This window comes from Mytilus californianus, unplaced genomic scaffold (assembly GCF_021869535.1).
Source record: "Mytilus californianus isolate M0D057914Y unplaced genomic scaffold, xbMytCali1.0.p SCAF_10, whole genome shotgun sequence".
NCBI lineage: Eukaryota > Metazoa > Mollusca > Bivalvia > Mytilida > Mytilidae > Mytilus > Mytilus californianus.
The window spans coordinates 54,225,064-54,233,994 of record NW_026262582.1 but is presented as its reverse complement, the minus strand read 5'-3'; positions in this window follow the sequence as shown (position 1 = coordinate 54,233,994).

The following is an 8,931-nucleotide window of genomic DNA, read 5'->3' as shown; positions in this document are numbered from 1 at the left end:
TTTCGCCGTTAAGTAGGTCTATGACTATTTGTTTGGCGCATTTTACGAGTTCTTGGATTGTGCTTCTCTTTATTTTTGTGATAAATTGAAATAAAATAAACTTTGGGCAAAAAATTATTACCCATCAAGAACGTGAAATGTTCAGTGTTAATGATAAAATTCATCCGCATTTGAAGAAGTGCCAAAAAGATCGTGACGTCATGCATTTATCGTACAATTTTTTTAATAAAAATAGCAATTAAAGAACAGATATGGATTATGGATAGAAAGACTCTTAATTTTCCATTTTATGCATATGCTATTGTTAATACTAAATATATCTAAATATATATTTTAATATCCAATATCACGAATAGTTAAAATAAAATAAACACATTCATCGAATAAATATGTCAGCTTTCCAAAAAGCTTGTCTTATTTAAGCATCTGCAACATGCGAGATGTGCTTGCAAGTTCTGGTATAATCAGAGACATCTTCATGGTCACTTCATGGTCACATTCTCCAAACTGAAACAGCTACAAAATATTTAGGCATAACCATCCAATCTGATCTCAAATGGAATAAACACATAAATAATATAACAGCTAATGCAAATCGACAACTTAATTTCCTAAAACGTAACCTTAAAGTTTCATCCAAACAAATTAAAGAAAGGGCATACATGTCATTAGTTAGACCTAAGCTTGAGTACAGCTCTTGCGTCTGGGACCCTCACAACAAAAACCAAATCAATCAAATTGAGATGGTCCACTGTGACGAAGAGCTGCTCGCTATACATGTAATAGATATCACAATACCAGCTCAGTCTCAAATATGCTTGATCACTTACAGTGGCCTACATTAGAATTGAGACGTATACAAACAAGACTAGTGGTATTCTATAAGATCATACATCAACACATAGCAATCTACCCTAAAGATCTTCTCGTTAAATCAGACAGTAGAACAAGATATAAACATACCAACTACTTTAAACAAATTCAAACAAATAAAGATTCTTACAAGTTCTCATTTTATCCACATACAATAGTACAATGGAACCTACTTCCTACACCAGCAATCCTTTGTACAACAGTCGAAGGCTTCAAAGAGCAGATTTCTATATCTGCTCTTTCACAAATATTCTAAAAACTGCATAACATGTACATAGTTTTACCATGAAATATACATAGGATAACAATCCACAAAAAAATTTATTAAATCACTGTTATATTTTTACTTCATTTTCTATGCACCAATGCAATGTAACGTAAAATTACTGAAAATTTATTTCTTTTAAATTGCAAATAAGCCACGCATGCAACGGCACGTAATAGTCAAAGTTGTGACTGAGTGCGGAAATATGAAGATAGATAGATATATACATATGTGTATATATGTCTCTGGTATAATTTAAGAAATTCAATTTAGACGGACTTAGATTGATTTTTAGGTGGGGTTGTCATGTGTGACAAATATATAATATATAATATATAATATCGATAATATATAATATATAATATATAATATATAATATAATAATAGTAGCTAAAATCTGAGGCCATTTTTTTAAAGCATTCTAGGTAAAGATAATTTATTCAAAATACCCTATTACTTAATTAGCACACAGATGGAAATAATGTTTGTTCATTTAGTTTTCTTGTTTTCAAAGACTGCTTTTTAACACTGATAATTACTAGTAAAACATTTCTCTGTGTCCATGCCAATCAAGTCGTGTACCACTTAACAATTCAAAATTTTAAAAAGTTTTCAAATTTTTTTTAATTTTTGATGAAAGTTTCAAAATATCAACATTCCAAATTTTTTAAAATGATTGAAATTTTGAAAATTTCACAAAATAATTAAAATTCTAAAATTCGTTTCAAATTTGATAGTATATATATTATATCAAACTTTAAAAATACTAAACTGCACTCAAGTTAACAGTACTACAGTTGGTCGATACCTTTATTTTGGCATTGCACAAGGTCATGTTTTTCTCTGACTGTTAATGACGTCTTTACACTAAATCCATTGGATGTTGGATGTGTACTGATTGATATTTTAGTCTTAGATACATGCTTTTATTTTATTAGGTTGTTATTGGCTTTGAACTAGCTGTCAGTAACTGCGAGTACTCTCAGATCTGTACTTAGTGCCCTTTTTGTTGTTAGGGGTGATGGAAGGATACATAACCTGCCACGTCTGTGTTTTTGTTTTAAGTTTTTCTGCTTTGTATCGATCTGATGAGTTTAGCCTTTTTTCAACTGATTTTTATAGTTTGTTGTAGTGTTGTGCTGTAACATCACTCTCCCAGATTAGGGGAGGTTTTGAGCGCTCACAAACATGTTTAACCTGGCCACATTCTTTATGTGCCGTTCCCAAGTCAGGAGCCTGTATTTCAGTGGTTGTCGTTGGTTCATGCATCTGTCATATTTGTTTTTCGTTAATTGTTTTGTTATAAATTAGGCCGTTAGTTTTCTTAAATGAATTATTTCATATTTTTCATGTCGGGGCCTTTTATAGACAACTATACGGTATGGATTTTTCTCATTGTTGAAGGCCGTACGTTTGCCTATAATTGCTTACATCCACTTTATTTGAACTTTGGTGGATAGTTGTCTCATTGGCAATCATACCTCATCTCCTTATTTTTATATTAACGTGTAATTTTGATCATTTCGCTTTTTTAAAGATTGACTTTTTTTTTTTTTTTTTTATCAAAAAATGAAAAATAGAAAACGGGCGAGGAGAGAACATGTGTATCTTTATCAGGTACCTGTGAAGGGAGAAACAGAATAGAAACGGAATGGATCGAAACAAAATGTAATTTGCCAAAAGGGAACGAAACCAAACGAAACAAAACGAAATAAGACGAAACAAAACGAAATAAAAATCAAGGTCAAGTTACAGTAAATGGGCTATGTCACAGATTTTGATAAAATTTTGTATCCAATTTTGGCTAGTTGAACTACAACTGAAAGTCGAAAAAATAGTGCATTCATCTTTTTTATTCTCTGAAATTTTAATGATTGAATTCTTTCAAATTATGTGAACATTTGTATAGAAAGCACATCAAATCGGCGTAAACGTTCTTAAGTTTGTCTTAAAATCATCAAATCTCCAATTTCGAATTATATTTTCGTTTTCAGGTATGGCTCTTTGGTCGGGTTGTTGTCTCTTTGACATATTCCCCATTTCCATTCTCAATTTTACTTCAACTAGCTGTATGCAAAATTTTATCAAAATCCGTGACATATAGCCCATTTACTGATCATTTACCTTAAAAAAATAGAATACAAAAGAAGAGGCTAAGTTGGTTGATATACAGGGATAAAAAAATTATAAAATTAGCCTGTAATCAAGAATTAAAGTCGATAAGTAATTTCTGCATATGGTGTTTTCATTTACTAGATAACCAAAGTGTGTCTGAATCACTGTCTAACTAATTAGTTTTTACGATTTAAAGAAACAAAAGAGAGGCGAGAAATCCCAAAGAAACAATCAAACTCACAAGTCGAAAATAAACTGACAACGCCATGGCAAAAAAAGAAAAAGACCAAAAGACAAACAACAGTATACAAAACACAACAACAAAGAAAACTTAAGATCTTAGCAACGCGAACCCCGACAAAAACCGGAGGTGATCTGAGGTAAGCAGATCCTGATCCACATGTGGCATCCGTCGTGTTGAGTCATTCAGGTGCAAACCCGGTGGTAGGTCTAATCCGGTAGGTTACATTCGGGGAAATGGAGAACGGGATTGTGGTTACTACGATTGGAACATACACGTCGTCATCTGTGAAACATATATTCCATAACGGTTAACCAACTCGTGATGACGTCCGTAAAATTTTCGAAGGGATAATTGTAACTTTACCACTTTGAAATCTTGGTTTTATAGCTTTCTTGTAAGCAGCAATCCTCTATCAAGGAAATCATGATAGGAAACGCAAGCCCGGGAATTTTGTATCAACTGGGAGATATTATGCAGTCGCTGTTGGAATGTTGCTACATAGAAAAGGAAATTTCACAATAGGGAAGCCGCAATCATCTCTTTTGAAGTAAAAGTTTTTGTTCTCAACCGACCGTCATTGTCAATTTCTAGAGGCAAGTCAAGATATATGAAGCAGACTTAACTGTATCTGATGTATCTTTCAAGTTCAATGTGATAGATGCATTCAACATAGTCACCAAACGTTGAATTCCAGTGGCGTAGCTACCTAAGGCTCGACTAGGCACATGCCTATACATACATTTGCCAATTATAATATAGAGGTTTCCGATCTAACACTTTAACATTCTACACAGAAGACAGGCGCTAGGTTTTCAATATGATGGGCATATTTTTCTAAACAATGTAAATATTAATCATATTTCATTAAACTGGTCACAGAATCTTACCTGCACACAGAATATGAATATGCGTCGATTAAAATAAAAACATTTTTTTTCTCAATTAATGTGCTGCTTAACTCTGCTTGTTATTTTCTTTAGAAATCCGTTTGGTTGCACATCTTTCTCAAACAACCATTATCATGATGACAAAATAAAATTTGAAGAATGTCTAGGGCCTTTTACGTCTTCAATCATTTGTCCACTGCTGTTATATATGTGATTATCGCAACTGTCCAACAGCGGACAACTTTGTGTGTATATGCGTGTAGTCTATTTAACATAGACAAAACTTATTTAACCCTGCCACATTCTACACATACACCTGTCATAAACAATTAATACTAGTAATAAATAATTAAAGTACAATTGAGAATGGAAACGAGGAATGCGTCAAAGAGACAATAAACCGACCAAAGAGCAGAAAACAGACCAAGGCCACCAATGGGTCTTCAACACAGCGAGAAAATCCCGCACCCGGAGGCGGGCTTCAGCTGACCCCCAAACAATAATGTATATTACTTCAGTGAAAATGGACGTCACACTAAACTCCGAAACATATAAATGAACCAAAATAAAAAAACACATACAAGAATAACAAAGGTCAGAGGTTCCTGACTTGGGACAGGCGCAAAAATGCGATGGGGTTAAACATGTTTTGTGAGATCTCAACCCTGTCCGGCCTTTAGCCAATATGACATAAACAAAAACACAGCAATACGCACAGTAAAACTCAGTTTAAGAGAAGTCCGAGTCCGATGTTAGAATAGGTAACAGAAGAAACTAAACAAAATGACAATTATCAACATAAATTAACAAAGGACTATTAGCAGTTACTAACTGCTAACATGCCAGCTCCAGACCTCAAATAAACTGATTAAAAGATTATTTCCTCGTCACATGAAAATCAAGCACAATGAAAAATTTTGTCCTGCATTTTTTTTATGTTGTAATCTCTGTCCTGCCTTTTTATTCTTCACTCTATTCAGTCCTGCCTTTTTTATTAGTTTATCCTGACTTTTTTTACATAAATTGTAATCCTGCCTTTTTTTTTGCCAAGTTGCTCATCCTGCCTTTTTTTTTACTCAAAACTCTTGTCCTGCCTTTTTTTCAAATTTCATCCTAGCCCCCCCCCTAAAAATCAAATGGTAGCTCCCTAAGTGTCGTGGGGGTATATGTTGAGTTTCCAAGTGAATTGTCAATACCTTATTCATGTATTTATGACTAAAATCAGCAAAGACCTATCGAAACAACATCTGATACAAAAATTTAACAATACTTTTAGATATTTGGATGATGTATTGGCTCTCAATAATGACAACTTCAGTATGTATACTAAAGAAATTTATCCTGTTGAACTTACTTTAAATAAAGCTAATACTAACAATGACCACTGTCCTTTCCTCGATATTGATATCTATATCATTAACGGGAAGCTTAATACAAAAATTTATGATAAAAGAGATGATTTTTTTATTTCCTATCGTTAATTATCCATTTTTAGATGGTGACGTTCCCTTGTCACCATCTTATGGTGTTTATATATCTCAACTTGTACGATTCGCTCGTGTATGTAACAACGTATTAGATTTTAGCGAGAGAAATTTATATATTACTGAAAAATTATTACACCAGGGTTTTCGATATCATAAACTAGTCAAAACATTTACTAAATTTTATCATCGGTATAAGGACATCATTCGTAAATATAACTCAACATGCAGACATCTTATACGTTCGGGTATTTCATATCCAATCTTTTATGGTAATATTCTTTACAAAGCACAAAAATGTCAGTATTCACCTCAAAAGCTAACAAAACCTTTAAACAGACTTATTAAGAAGGGATATAGTTACGATACTGTTGTCAGGTCATTAAAGATTGCATATTTTGGCTTTAATATTGATTCACTTATTGGGTCTTTGCATCGGAATTAAACATATTTATTCTAAAACCAGTTGTTGGCATGACACGGGTTATGTTCTTCTCATATATTTTATGACGGTATAATACTAAACCCCCAACAGGAGGGATTGTGCCTGATATTCATATGATGAAGACATAATCTTTCAATCAGTTTAATTGAGGTCTGGAGCTGGCATGTCAGTAACTGCTAGTAGTCTGTTGATATTTGTGTATTATTGTCATTTTGTTTATTTTCTTTTGTTTCCTATTCTGACATCGGACTCTGACTTCTCTTAAACTGAGTTTTACTGTGCGTACTGTTGTACGTTTGTTTTTTCTACATTGGCTAGAGGTATAGGGGGAGGGTTGAGATCTCAAAAAACATGTTCAACCCCGCCGCATTTTTGCGCCTGTCCCAAGTCAGGAGCCTCTGGCCTTTGTTAGTCTTGTTTCATTTTTAATTTTAGTTTCTTGTGTATAATTTGGAGTTTAGTATGGCGTCCATTATCACTGAACTAGTATGCATATTTGTTTAGGGGGCAGCTTAAGGACGCCTCCGGGTGCGGGAGTTTCTCGCTGCATTGAAGACCCATCGGTGGCCTTCGGCTGTTGTCTGCTCTATGGTCGGGTTGATGTCTCTTTGGCACATTCCCCATTTCCATTCTCAATTTTATTAAGCTGTTTATGTCTGTGATTTATGAAAACTGCCAACCGAATTAAAAGGACCATCAACAGCACGTAATTTATCTAAAACATCCAAAGAATTTTAGACACTCCAAAACTAGAGGCTCTAAAGAGCCTGTATCGCTCACCTTGGTCTATGTGCATATTCAACAAAGGACACTCTCCAACATTGAAGACAATAGATTTCATAAGAAAAATCTCTGCTTTGTTGATCTTGTTTTGCTGATCATTTAGTCTGTTTTGTTTCTCTCTATTTTTCTTTAGTTTTTGCTCAGAACACAAAAGAGGGTACAAAAATCCTTATTTAAGGGGCTGGGCAATCACTCATATAAAGAGTGACAGCCTACTACCTTTATCAGCAAAATGTGACTTGTTAGTAGATCGGACGATTTCCTCTATTTGTCTTAATCGTAGATCTTGTCTTGCTGAACAATTTTTGCCTATTTAATTTTCTATCTATCTATTATAATTTTTAAGAAATAAGACAAAAAAGCAAAATATTGTAAAAATCATCATCAAAGGGCAATAACTCTCATACGAAGTAGGCTGACGATTTCGACAATGGAACTTATTTGTTGAACTTTTCTTGCTGATCATTTTTGCAATTTAATGTTTCTCTGTATCTATTATAGTTTTCAAGATAATAGGCAATAAAATGCTCCGCTGGGCGCAGCTTGATACGACCGCAGAGGTCGAACCCTGAACAGTTGAGGCAAGTATGGACACAACATTCAAGCTTGATACAGCTCTGAATTTGGATTGTGATTAAATATTTGACACAGCATAGGTTGAATGTGGTCTAAGAACTTAAAAAATTTAATTTACCTATTCAAACCATATCATTATTATTTGCTTTTATATATAAATCAGAAATAACCAATTTAAAATGGAAAATTTTAAAGAAAAAAAGGAAAAAAGGAAAAAAAAATCCCCCCCCCAAATTTTTTGAACCCCCTTATGATTCATCACCCCAAACTCAATCCAAGCCTTCCCTTTGTAGTATGGTACCTTGCAGTACAATTTCAGAGAGATCCATACACTTGAACACAAGTTATTGTCTGGAAACTAGAAAAATGCTTGTTTTTGGCCCCCTTTTGGCCCCAAATTTCGAAACGTTTAGGGCAATTACCCCCAAACTCAAACCCAGCTTTCCCTTTGTGATATGGAACCTTGTAGTACAATTTCATAAAGATCCATACACTTACACACAAGCTATTGTCCTGAAACTAGAAAAATGCTTGTTTTTTGCCCCTTTTTGGCCCCTAATTCCTAAAATTTTGAGGCAATTATCCCCAAAATCAATCCCAGCCTTCCCTTTGTGGTATGGTACCTTGCAGTACAATTTCAGAGAGATCCATACACTTGAACACAAGTTATTGTCAAAAACTAGAAAAATGCTTATTTTTGGCCCCTTATTCCTAAACGTTTTGGGCATTTACCCCCAAACTCAATTCCAGCTTTCCGTTTATGATATGGAACCTTGTAGTACAATTTCAGAAAGATCCATACACTTACACACAAGTTATTATCATGAAACTAGAAAAATGCTTGTTTTTTGCCCCTTTTTTTGCCCCTAATTCCTAAAATTTTGAGGCAATTACCCCCAAAATCAATTCCATAATTCCCTTTGTGATATGGAACCTTGTGATACAATGTCAGAGAGATCCATACACTAACACACAAGTTATGTCTGGAAACTACAAAAATGCTTATTTTTGGCCCCTTTTTGGCCCATATTCCTTAACTGTTGGTACCATAACCCCCAAAATCAATCCCAACCTTTCTTTTGTGGTATTGAACCTCATGGTAAAATTTTATAGAGATCCATTCACTTAAACTAAAGTTAGAGTGCGAAAACCAATGTGTCTTCGGACGACGACGACGACGACGCCAACGTCATACCAATATACGACCAAAAATCTTTTTGCGGTCGTATAAAAATTTGAAATGGGACATTTAATTTCTG